The sequence below is a fragment of the Falco punctatus genome (genome assembly GCF_963210335.1).
Source record: "Falco punctatus genome assembly, chromosome: 3".
Classification (NCBI taxonomy): domain Eukaryota; kingdom Metazoa; phylum Chordata; class Aves; order Falconiformes; family Falconidae; genus Falco; species Falco punctatus.
The window spans coordinates 78,961,858-78,975,036 of NC_137582.1; positions in this window are offsets into that span (position 1 = coordinate 78,961,858).

Here is a 13,179-nt window from a genome sequence, read left to right on the forward strand (position 1 = left end):
CTTTATTAAACAAACAGGTCATATTTATAACTTAAACCGACCGCTCACCTGACTTTACACACAGGTGACTGGATATTGCTGACTGGTGAGCATGCTGCAGGTACCTGATCAGAGTGTGCCGATGAGAGTGTGTTGATTTCACGGTTCCCAGGACTTGCTCTGCACCTGGCTTATTGTTTGCGCACAGCTTGTTTTCTTTCTCACACTGCTTGTTCCCAGGACAATTTAAAGCTGCTCAGCAGCTTCAACTAACAGTCCTGGGTTGTCCAACCCAGACAATGGTAACATATGTCCTCGGTCCTTTAAAAATCCCTCTACAGTTAATCAAGGTGAAACACCCTGGTTTTATCATTAATTAATCTTCTCATTTAATAAATAACACTGGTGATGGAGTTACAGTGATCATAACGATGAAATGAGGGCATGGAAACAGCAAGAGTATGATGATCCTTCTCTGTTTTTCATGAGTATACGATCTATGAAAGGCCAATATAATTTCAGTCCATCCTTTATGAATTTGCAAGAATGGTGGGAATATACATAAAGCAGAAAAGAAAGATTTGAAGAAAGTAACAATTGTCCCCTGAATTCAAAGCCGTTTCTTTTGGTAATAGTCTTCTGATTTGACTTCTCAAAGAGAATTCTCTGCATAATATTTTCATCTGTTTCATTTTCTGTAATGTGATATCCAGTAACAAAAATAGGGAAAGTGAAACAGAACAAGGTCTTAAAATAAAAAAAAATTAGTCAGGATGACTTTGGTACAATGCTCTGGGTGGTGCTCTGTTTGTGTTGAGAAAGGAATGTACTGTGGATAATTAAAAAAGATAAGGTGGGCACCTGAAGGAGATAAGGAGACCATCAAGTCTTGTTGAACAAAGAAATTGTTTCTCGTTGAACAAAGAAAATTGAAAGGTCTACTCCACCTAGATCCCACCTATTGTGAATGGAATTATTAGGTGTCAAAATCAAATTAACATGTATGTAAAGATGTTGTGTAACCTCTCATGAAAACTGTATACAATACATAACTTTTCACTGAAAACTTGGGAGCTAGTTTGTCTGGTGCAAATCGGCTGGCTCCCCAACTTTGCACGAAATAAATACCTTTGCTGCTTAAAGACAGACTTAGTCTCTGAACAGTTACTCTGTGCAGTTTTGGCATCAAAAGGTAGTGCTGGAAAAGAAAACAAATATTCTGATAACATTTGAAATGTTACTAGGATTGCTCATAGTCAGTAAAGGTCAGTGAATAACTCATTTGATGAGTAAAAAATAATGGCATGCCTCTAAAAAATATTTTTATTACAGCAAATGTAAAAGCTCTGGAAAATTTTGCTGAGATATGCTGTCAGGGATTAACTTTATTGTATTTAACTGCTGTTTTGGCAGATGGAAGAAAATTCTTAAGTCTGTCGAGCCAAATGACCTGTGTGCCTCCTTGATTCTCCTCTTTTACCAACCACTTCTGCTGTTCCACTTTTCTCTAGAAGCATATCCTAATGATTATAAAATGTTCTATGAAATGCTGGAACTTATGGCCAACAGTGTTCAAAGATGAGGTGCAACAGACACACAGTGTCACCCAAAACTGCACGGACACACATGTTCTTCAGGAGATCCTTGGCAGAATATTACCAGTGGTCAGGAGCAGGGGATACCAGTCACATACAAAGAAACATTGCTGGGTTGAGTACAAATTCATTTCACTTGGGGAAGACAGGAGTGGAAACCGTACCTTTACTACATGTGGTTGTGTAGACATCTGCAGAGGTTCTCTTCCTTCATGTACTGAGTAGCAGAGGAAACACAGAATGTAAGAGTTGAATTATTGGATTTTGATCAAATTCCTCAAGTCAGCCCTGCTATTTTACTTTCAGAGCTGAAAGTGAATGTCATGGCATTTCAAAGGTCATTATGTTTGTAAGCTAATGAAGATCAACTTCTTTAAATAAAAGAAAGAAACATAGTTAGAAAGTGTTGAAACAATGAAAAAAACCCTAATATATTTCCACATGGAACAGTAGTAGTTTTAGTTGAGCAACCCAGTAGAAGATGATGTAGTTGGTTCAAAAGGCCTTGTGCTTCAGGATTTACTAATATACTATAAACTGGAAGGGACTTGTGAAAGTCAAAGGGGTAAGGGACTGATACGGTAAAGTTCTATCAATACTACAGGTAAAAATAAGGAAATATACTATTTATACTGCTGGTGATTATGAATTTGTTGGGGTTTTTTTTCTGTGGATAAGAGTCCATGAGGCAGGAATATACTGCAACAAAGAGGTCTCTGAAAGGGTCAGAAAGTTCAAGACTTCTTTTAATTTTTGCCCTGACATTATTGAAAAGTTCCACAGAAATTTAAACACTTTTTCAATAGTTTTGTAACCTTTCTGGAATCAATGCCAGGTAAGTAGCAATAAAATAGGTCATTAAAGTCACCTTCCTTAGTCTCTTAAGATTTTATTTTTCTCAGAACACAATTTTGTTGCCATTGGTGGTGACAAGAGCTTAATAGCATTGAAATAATCATTACACAAGATCCTTGAAAAACACATACCTCTAGAAATTCTGTTCCATCCTCTCATTATTATGGAAAGCAGTCCCTCAACCCTTTCCAAAAGCCTCCCAAAAGCATGGCTTCAGCTCATCTACCCATGTCTGTGAGCCACCTGCATGTACATCTCTGTAAAAAATGTTGGTCATAATGGTCGGTCATTATAACCAATTGTTTTCTATTTTCCATTTCCAAGGACTTCATTTTGAACTGTTTTCTCTTTCTATTTACATTGCATGCAAATATTTTGCTTGATAATACTAAAGTGAACCGTGAATACTGCTGCCATATGATGGTAGTTGTTCCACATGGTTGCTGCAATCTATTCAATTTAGTGACCTTAACTGGTTATTTGAGTGGAGGGGTTTTGTGAGGTTACCTAATTAGGCTTCTGGATTAACATTAGAAATGCCCTTCAGAGTGAGAGCTGAGGGCCTTTTAGTCCTGTGTTTTGTCTTTGACCTTGGCCACTATTAATGTGCTCACATTTTAAACTACTGTGCCTAAAGCTCGGTAGGTTACAGAGGAGATTGCAAGGTTCTGGGCACTTGCAAGCAGTATTAGAGCATATTGAGTTGTGCTACCTCATACTGTTCTGTGCTGTGGATAGATTTGGCATTTTTTTAGATGTTTATGCAACTGGTGGGTCAAAGCTTGACCTGTTTAGGTCAAGCAGACCTGTTGAACTGTTTAAGTTCTCAGGACACATACATATGAAATGGCCCTTACTTTAAATTAGAGAAGGAAGTGATGAAAGGGATGGGAAAACCCTGTTGGAAACCTATCATCAGCAAGTCTTCTGATGTCTCTGCAGCCTTTCTAGTTTTGAAGGTGTAGGTATTTAATGTCCTTTATGGTGTCCTAACACTTTTTTGATCATATGTTTAAGGAATATGCACTTGGGAGGAATGATTCCTATAGTTACCCCAAGTATTCTACCTATTACAATGAATTCAGATCTTTCTGTATTTTGTCTCACAGCCCTTTGTGTATGGAGCAATGTTGGGGGGAACCAAAATCAAACAATATGCTAAAACCTGAAACATCATTATTGGAACTATAGAATGAGTTGCACACTGCATCTGAAAAAAACATGATCACAGAAAAATGGACAGGTCAACATGTTGCTTGCTGCAGAAAATTGAAAGGCAATGCAAAAATGTCTATGCATGTATGAGAATGAAAGAGAGTAGGTTAAGAAGCTGGCAGAGTCAGCAGAGAAAGAAGCCAAGAAAAACAGATGCCAGATCTAAATACCAATTCTATAAGGACTGAATCACTTATTCAGCAGCCATGCACTTACTGCCTACAATAATTGACATGGGTACAATACTGTTGTCTGCTTGGGGAAGAGTTTTTGCATAGTCAGATTGAAATTATTCAGAGAGGTCAAAAATGGCTATGAAATCAAATCTCTGTGTTTTTTGTTTTTTTTGTGGTTTTTTTTTTTTTCATACAGATACTATAACGATCCAGATGTTTGCCCTTCAACAAATCACTGAGCAGCTTTCTGGGTTATAAACATAACTTTCATAATATGTTTGACAACTTAGATTAAACACTGCTGTCTGATACTCTTCTGTATGTATGTGTCGAAATATATTTCTAAATGTATTTGCAATATTTATTATCGTTATCTCTCTGACAACTTCTGTTATAATGATAAAAAATTATAAAACCCTGTAAAAACATAGAGTAGAATAATCATTATTGTGTTGCTTAATCCTATATAGTTTGCAATTAATTGAAAAATCTATCATTGATATAACATGGTATCGGTTCCTGCCCAAAGTTGTCAGTCATCTCTTTAACATTTGACTTCGTAGTTAAATTTTGCGAAAGCCTAGCACGTAGGATAAAGGGACCTTCAGAGTCAGCGAGTTCATTCCTCTGCTCCAATACAGGATGAATTCTACAACAAACTTTCTGATAACTATTTGGCTAAGCTGCTTCTAAAAACCTCTAATGAAAGAGACTCTCTAGTCACATTTGGTAAATCAGTGCTAAAAGAAGAACACTGTAGAAAAAGGGCTTTAAGCTATCAAAGTTGTGCAGGTAAATAATGACTCAGAAAAGCCTTCAACATACAGTGAACACTGTCCGGTGAACCATTTCTAGTCTAGTCATACATGTAAATAAATACAGAAATAAAAGATAAATTTATAGCAGTCAATGGATAGGTGCTATTAAGCCATAGTGTTGCACAAAGTAGAAAGTAGAAATCAGTAGTGTTGACTGTATATTTTCTATATGAAGGTTTTGGAAGTATATTTTTTCTCTTTTGAGTTTGACATGCTGAGGAATTGTAAAGAATACTCCAAGATTTTAGGATTTTTATGTAAAAGCTTGTGTGTTTTTTAAAAAGGAGCAAAATCGTTATAGAAGAGCAGATTGTTATAGCTGCTTTTTCAAATGGTGAACTTCATTGATTTTTATTAACAATACATTGGTATTGCAACTGATTTGGGTTCTTCACTGGTTAGGAGTAAGCAAGCTAGTAAGCAACTCTAAGTTTCCATAATATATACAGTTGGGTGCTGTCAATGAAGATGATTTAGCTTTATACAGGTATGCAGGCAGACACTGTATGACCCAGGGCTACAGGTATTAATTTAGTATTCAATAAATGTTAACTCATTCTGATCTTAGAATTAGGAAGATGCTGATGGAAACAAGCTGTGCCTGCCACTTCAATGCTGAGTGTTGAAAGCTGGGTTTGTTTTTGAACAAGTACTGTACTGTTGTTGCCAGAATGACTTGGTATTTTTAAAGTTACCATAAGGCAGTATCTTCATGCCATAATAATTCTCTAACCTTAAGGCAGGAAATGAGTATGATGTCTTATAAATAAGTGGTAAATGTTTGCTCTTAAACAATAATCTGTGTAATAAATGGCAAGCTATAAAAGTAAAATGTCAAATAAAATGAAAGCTTCTGCTTATTATTGATTAATAATTTTTGCTTGGGCTCTCTGTAAGAGTAAAGGTAATGTACTGACCGTTATTCTAATTTAGCTACTTTGTGTATATTTGAAAAATTTTCTTGCATTTTCACCTTAAGACGCTGATATCTTCAGTTTTAAATGTCTGTGAAAGTGTTGCAGAATATTACTAGATGCTTATGTTTCAGCTGAGATGTAGGTAAAATTCAGTGCAGACTAAAGTGATTCTAATGTATAGTTTGCAAGGTACATTAGGACTGCATAAGAGAAAAGACTATATGAATGTAAATCATTATTTTCAATGACAAACAGTATTAATAAAGAAGTGCTATATCACCAATGATATCCAAATTGGATAGCAAAGTAAAATTTACCACCCTGGAAAGTACCAAAGACAGTTCTCAATGTTATTCAATGGAAATCTTTGTGTTACTTCATCTCACCAAGGTATAGGAAAATTATCATACAGATAAAAGAATTCAGTGTGAGAAATTAAATTGAGAGATTGGTAGATTTGCACAGTTATACAAACCAAGTTTTAAAATTAAGGAATCAGCATTGCTTCTCTGGGCATAAAAATGGAAGATTATGACTGTGTCTACATGAACAGTTTAGCTAGATGTTCATTGCTTAGAAAAATCTCAGTTCATCTTGTACACACATGAAAAAAAAATTCTAGAATCCATTCCAGGACAAAATCTTGTCAGATTAGCCAGATGGAGGTATGTGACTAGCAAGAGATTTAAGTGTTGGCCAACGATATATCTTCTAAAAAGTCATGTGCAGTAGAATGTTGCTGTTGGGAGATAAAACTATGGAGATAAAATTTCTATCTTAGAATGGAGATAAAATTTCTTTTATTTTATTTTTAAAACTTTTCCTTTAGAATTTTTCAGTGGTCAGCAAATCTTTAAAATATTTTTCTACTTGTTCTCTTGGTAGAGATTGGCAAGTTTCTCCTCTCAGTAACCTATCTAAAACTTATTCTAAATGATACAGGGGACAGGATTAAAAAGAGAATTTGAATCCAGGAGAAACTGTTCACAAATGAAAGCTGATAACCTGGGTAGAAAAGTATTGCAAATTTTCAGTTTACAGGCAGAAGAAAAAAAGCAGAACAGAACGTGACTGCAGCACAATCATAAACCCCAATGTGTATAGAACAGAACCTCTGAGAAGCTGAGAGTGATATGAATAGCAGATGGAAAGGTCTGTCAGAAGAGACAGGCAGAAGGCAATATGGTTGCTACAAAGGTTTTGGTAATAAGTCGAAAAGGCAACAGAGAAATCAATAAATCCCCCTCATGAAACTAGTAGGAGAAGAAGGAAAGGTTGTACGTTATTTAAAGTCTTAAGAATTCCTGGAGTAGTTATTTAGACTATATGAAGTTTATAGAGTCATATGGTTTTGAAGACTCATGTACATTTTCACTTGGAGACATCAGTGAGTGACAGCAATTGAAGAACTTTCAGTTCTAACACCTGCAGTGGCTCAAGCCAAATGCTGAGTTGTGTACTGTGTCCAACAACATCCAGAAGTGAATGGCTAGGAAAAAAGAAGAGCAGGACAATGTTATACTTCCGCCTAATGCTAATTTAAACCTCCAGCTATTTTCGCTGCAAAAATCTCCTAATTCTGTGTGGTTATTGTCCTGATTTTGGCTTGTTTTAATTTTGTTCTTAGTTGCTGGTGCAGTGCTGTGTTTTGGATTTGGTGTGAGAACAATGCTGATAGCACACTGATGTTTTACTTGTTGCTGGGTGATGTTTATACAAAGTCAAGGATTTTCAGTTTCTGGGGCCCTGCCAGTGAGAGGGCTGGAGGGGCACAGGAAACTGGGAGGGGACACAGCCAGGACAGGTGACCTGAACTAGCCAAAGAGGTATTCCATACCATGGGACATCATGCTGAGTATATAAACCAGGGAAGAAGTAGGAAGGGGGGACAATTGGAATTATGGCATTTGTCTTCCCAAGTAACTGTTATGCATGATGGAGCCTGGCTTCCCTGGGTGTGGCGGAACACCTGCCTGCCCATGGGAAGCAGTGAATGAATTCCTTGATTTGTTTTGCTTGCATGCACAGCTTTTGTTTTACCTGTTAAATTGTTCTTTTATCAACCCTTGAGTTTTACATTCCTTTCTGATTCTCGTCCCCATCCCTCTGGATGAGGGGGATTGAGCAAGCAGCTGCGTGGTGCTTGGTTGCCAGCTGGGGTTAAAACACGACAGTCCTTTTTGGTGCCCAACGTGGGGCACGAAGGATTCAAGATACAAACCAAATTTGATTGGAATGTGCTAGATTGAATTTATAACTGCTATTGCTGTTCAGCTATTAAAGGACAGATTTCTGTGCTTACCATGGGGCTTGCTTGCCTTACGGTATATTAGGGTCTAGTGCTCGTTAGTGGCTGCTTCTTGCTGTTGCTGCTTGCTGTGCTGCTTATCATCTTACTGTGCTGTGCCCGGGAACATTGTGATAACAGCAATGGCAGATGGCCAGGGCATTGCTGCTGTGTCTGTTGCTGTACTGGACAGGCTGGAACTCCAGCATGAACTTGAATCAAAGGGACTGTGACCTGTTCATGGGTCCACGTGGGAGCAGGACACCCCAAAGTCCCTGTGGCCATGAATAAGTCCATGCCTGATCAGGTGTATCTCAGAGCATCTGTGGCCATGATTGTGTCTGTGCTGCAGCAGGTATGCCTCTGAAATAATTGTGGCCCAAGTACAAGTCCATGCTGGAGAAGGTACACCTCAAAGCATCTGTGGCTGTGCATGAGGTCATGCTGGAGCACCTCAAAGCACTCAGTCATGGATAAGCCCACAGCAGAGCAGGTACAGCCCTGGAGAGATTGTGGCCAAGGATGAGGCCTAGCTGGAGCTGATTTACTCTGAAGGGACTGTGGCTGTGGGTAAGGCCATGCTGGAGCAGGTCTATGGTCATGGCCCATGGATAAGACCATGTTGGAACAGGTGCACCTCAAAGGGACTGTGGCTGTGGATGAGTCTGTGCCACAGCAGGTATACCCTGGAGACATTGTGGCTCATAGCTGAGGCTCCACTTGGAGCAGGTACCCTAAGAGACTGCAGTTTGTGGATAAATCCAAGCCAGACCAGGGGCAAGGGGAGGAGTTCATTGCAATGTTAAACCCTATGGGGTGGTCCAAAGGGTACAGGGGTGGAGATTGTAATGAATATACCTTTAAATTGTTATAACCCATTACTTGAGTTTCATGTTATAGGAATGACTGTAGCAGGAACCACCTGAACCATTAGAGGACAAGCCTTACAAGAAGCAGTGCAAATGCTGCAGTGACCTGGCTTTGATGCCTGATAACTTAATATAATGCACAACCTCTCTTCTCCTGAGTGATCACCATAAGAAATCATGTTCATGGACTAAATGAACTCAGTGGACATTTTGTGGACATTTGTGGACATTTTATAGACATTTTTACAGGGATGGTCCATAGACTGGGGAAATGATATCTGTGTACTATATCAAAGGATGGGAAGGGTGATGGTGGTTAATGAGGTTGTATTGGAAAGCGTGGCGTGATGTAAATGGTATGGAATAAGGCATGGATACTGTCCTGGTTTCAGCTGGGACAGAGTTAATTTTCTTCTTAGCAGCTGGTGCAGTGCTGTGTTTTGGATTTGGTGTGAGAACAATATCACAACAGTTATATACATTTATAACCCACAACATATTTCTCTTCCATAAAACTTTTCAACCTATATGAACTTCTAGGATCCACATCAGTTTTGGCAAGGTCTTTTGCACCTACTCTTTTTTGTCTTGAAACATGTTTGTACTGGTTAAATTGGACACCTCCTTTTCCTGCACTAGAAAAGAGGGTGAACAATTTCTGTCAGTTTTACTTTATGTCACTTGTAGTTTTATTTTCCTCTATAATACCTCCTCTCAGTTTTCTTTTTTACACTAGTGACTTTCTAGTTCAGTATACATAAATCATACGTAGATACATTTTCTAATGAGATAAAAATATATTTAGAAAATGTTAAAGTTTTCTAGTATGTGGCCAGACTTTAAGTACAATTAGTACATGGTGTGATTGCCAAAAGAAGTGGAGACAGATGTGACATGATCATAGAAATTTAGCCAGATCAATATACTGATGTTGATTTTATTAGTAGTATGTATAGTTTTATGTGGTAATTTCTGTTCCTTTTACCATGCAGAACTGAGCAAGTAATGAAGAGTGCTTTCTCTTTATCTCTGTCTTCCTTTGTGTGTTACATAGTTTAACTAGTACCACAGAACTGGGTTAAGTAGAGAGGCAGTTGATTGTTGAGCTAATCAACTTTCTCATCAGATAAACTGAAATATTTTAGGTTTCATTTTTTCTTCTGTTCTGTTTCAAACCACTGGTAATAAGTTTATTGTTATCAGAGTTTTCCTTATCTTCTGTTTTTTTTTCCTTCACTGCAGAACTACCAACCATTTTTTTCCGTTTTACTCAGCCTGAACTCCTTCCTTTTATACAATTTCACTCTTGTCTGTATGAGGCCATTTTAGTAATTTCCCCCGTGCTATTTAATACTGTCATTATCACTGCTCAGAATGACTCTGAAGAAAAGTTGAACCTCATGTTATAGCAGTATGGGAGGCAATTCATGATGCCTGCCATTTGTCACTACAAAATCAGCTTCAGAACAGTTTCTAGGAGGAGTATTTGACACTGAAAACCCCCAAACTAGCTAAAAATTTATCTCTTACCGTTGTTGATGTCCCTTGTCTAACCAAAGAAAAACTCTGGCCCAAGTACATAGTCATTCAAAGACCTGAGAATTTGTGTCTTCAAACCTAAATTTGTAATGTAAACAGTTCCCTATTTCTTCTAAATTCCCTTTCTTTGTGAGTGATATTTTAAGGGTTTAGTAACTATTTAGTTTGGTCACTGCATTATTTGAAAGGCTTGGAGTATCATTCTTCTTGTGTCTTTCCTTTTCTCATAATGACTTATGAAGGGATTGTTTTATATTGATAAGATTTCCTCATTAATAAAAAGCTCCAGCATCTAGCTGGCTTTGGAGCTCCCTGGTTTCCAAATCTTAGTGCTTGAAAGGCTTCTAGGCAGCTTTAGTATTGCTACTCTTTCATTTTTAAAAGCCAGTGTTCTAAGGAAAAATAGTCTTAACTTCTGTCTATCCATCTTCTCACCCCAGCTCCCCATGCTAAACAGCCTTAATAATTTCCATCTGGGGACAAATATTTCTAGTCAAGAGACACATCAACACTTCTTCTTCCTTTTTCCTTTTCTTCCTTCCCACAAGAGACATAAAGAACTGCAATGAAAAAGAAATGCATGAATAAATAAACATTCAGAGGACCCAACAACAAATCACCCTGAAGGAAAGCAATGGGGAGAGGGAAACTGAAAAGAACCACCGTCCTTATCAGCAGTCAGTGACAGACAGTGATCAGGGAACCACTAGTTTCTTTGAAGCAGTCAGCGCAGTGTATGACAAGGATTTCTGGATAAACTTTGTTGGTTTGCTTCTGTGATTATTGCTTGTGAAGGCCACATTTTTCATATGACCATTTTGTTGACCAACCTCTATTATATACCTTCTGCCATGTAACCTTCTACATTTTAACAACAGCATCTCTCTTGAGAAATTTTAAAGAGATATTGTAGTGGGATGAAGAGGACTGGGTTTTTTTTCCAAAGTTGTTGTAACTGAATGTAAGGAAACAAAAAACCAGAACCTTAGAGACCTTCTATTTGTCTGGTTTAGAGCTGAGTGGCCAAAAACTTTTACATTGACAGAGGAAGAGGTTTCCTGTTTTGTTGCTGACAGAATAAGGAATAGATCAATCTGAGATTGTGTTTATATGCAAATTCCTGGACTGCTTAAACAATGCCTTCATTTGGGGTTTCACTTTAACCTGGAATGAACCAGCCAGGAAGATATAGTGTGGTAAGTCTCCCACATATGACTTCGAGTCACTTGCTTCTGAGATCCAACACTGCATTCAAGAACAGTTACCAAAATCATTAGACACAACCAAAAAGGTTTTGTTGAAATTAAAGTCAGTCAGATATCTTCCCATGCGTATTGCAACTGAGAATATTTGAGAAGACTGTCAACTATATATTTTATTTTTTTTTACTCCTCTTTTCTTGAACAACAAGCAGAGGTGTGATGGGTTGGTCCCAGACTCCCGCTTAGTCACTCTCTGACTCCCCATCCTCAGTGGGACATGGAAAGAACCGGAATGAGAAACCTTTCAACTCAAGGTGGAGACAGGAAGATCATTTACTAATTACCATTGTGGGCAAAACAGACTTGATTTGGGGTAAATTAATTTATTGACAATCAAAATAAATATGTAATTACAAGTTTTGGTATTGGAAACAAAATAACAATAAACAAAACATTTATACACTTAGAGAAAACACCTTTTCATCCCTTTTTTCCATGTTCAACTTCACTCCAAATTCCTCACCTTTTTCCTTATTATTGCCATAGGTTACACTCAGTCCCTTGAGTGACTCAATCCACCATGCAAAGTTGTTTGGGGGCAGGGGGAGTTACAATTAATACATAATGAATTCTTTCTGCTGCTGCTTCTCACTTTTGTCCTCTGCTCTGGTGTGGACTCTCCACATGCTGCGGTCCCTTCAGGGGTGTACCTATTCTTCCATGGAACATCTCTTCCTCCTCTGACGTTGGTGTTCCCTTTGTTGTTTCTTATTCTTTTGTTACCTCCTCCTTTTTCTCCTCAGCATTGTCTGATTTTCTTAAATATGTTTTCCCAGAGGCATCACACACATGGCTGCTGAGTTCAGCTTTGACCAGCAGAGGATCTGTTGCAGAGCTGTGGAACCGGTTTTGTCCAGCACAAGGCAGTCTCTGACCTCTTTCCATGGAGGCCACTGCTGCAGCCCCCAAACCACCAAAACCCTGTCATTTACACCTAGTCTGAGAGCAAGGGAAGCAATGTCTCCTCATGTAATAGAGATGCTTATTATGGAAGAGAGATTAGGAAAAAAAGTATGCCCTAGGAGTGTACTGTTCTACTTTGCCCTTAATATTAGCAGCAGCAATTCCAGTTCTCCCACTTCTCCTTCCCCCCTCTCTTTCAGAATTGACCTGTATTTTCAAAAGGACATGAAGCCTGTTTGTTCTTAGTTTTAGTGGGTGCTATCTTGCTGACGTTTTAAATAATCTGATCTTTTACAATGCAGAAAGAGTGCTTGAGTAAATTCTAATCAGGCTTCTTCAAGCTGGTCACCCAAAAATAGACTATAATTTAAAGCTTTGCTTTGTTTTCTTCTTAATGTTAGTCCTCTGTAATCTGGGCAAACAAATCCTATTACTGCATGGCTTTACATGCAGTTCAAACAGACAGTATGTTCTTTGTACCACTGCAGCAGACGAAAGCACCTGAGTTTGCGTTGGGCTAGCTTCCCTCATTCAATTATTATCTTTAAAAGTGGATATGTCTTACAGTTTGTGAATATTTAGAATTCCACCCTGGTACTTCAGCGATAAAAGTCAACCGGATGTGGCTGATATAGGAACCAGCTATTTTTAGTTAAAACTCCTGAAGTAGGATTTAGTTTTAAGTCTTCTCTGCATTTTTATTTCGGAAGCTGCTTGCCAGGCTTGAATGACACATGATTAATAATTGAGCATATCATATTTAT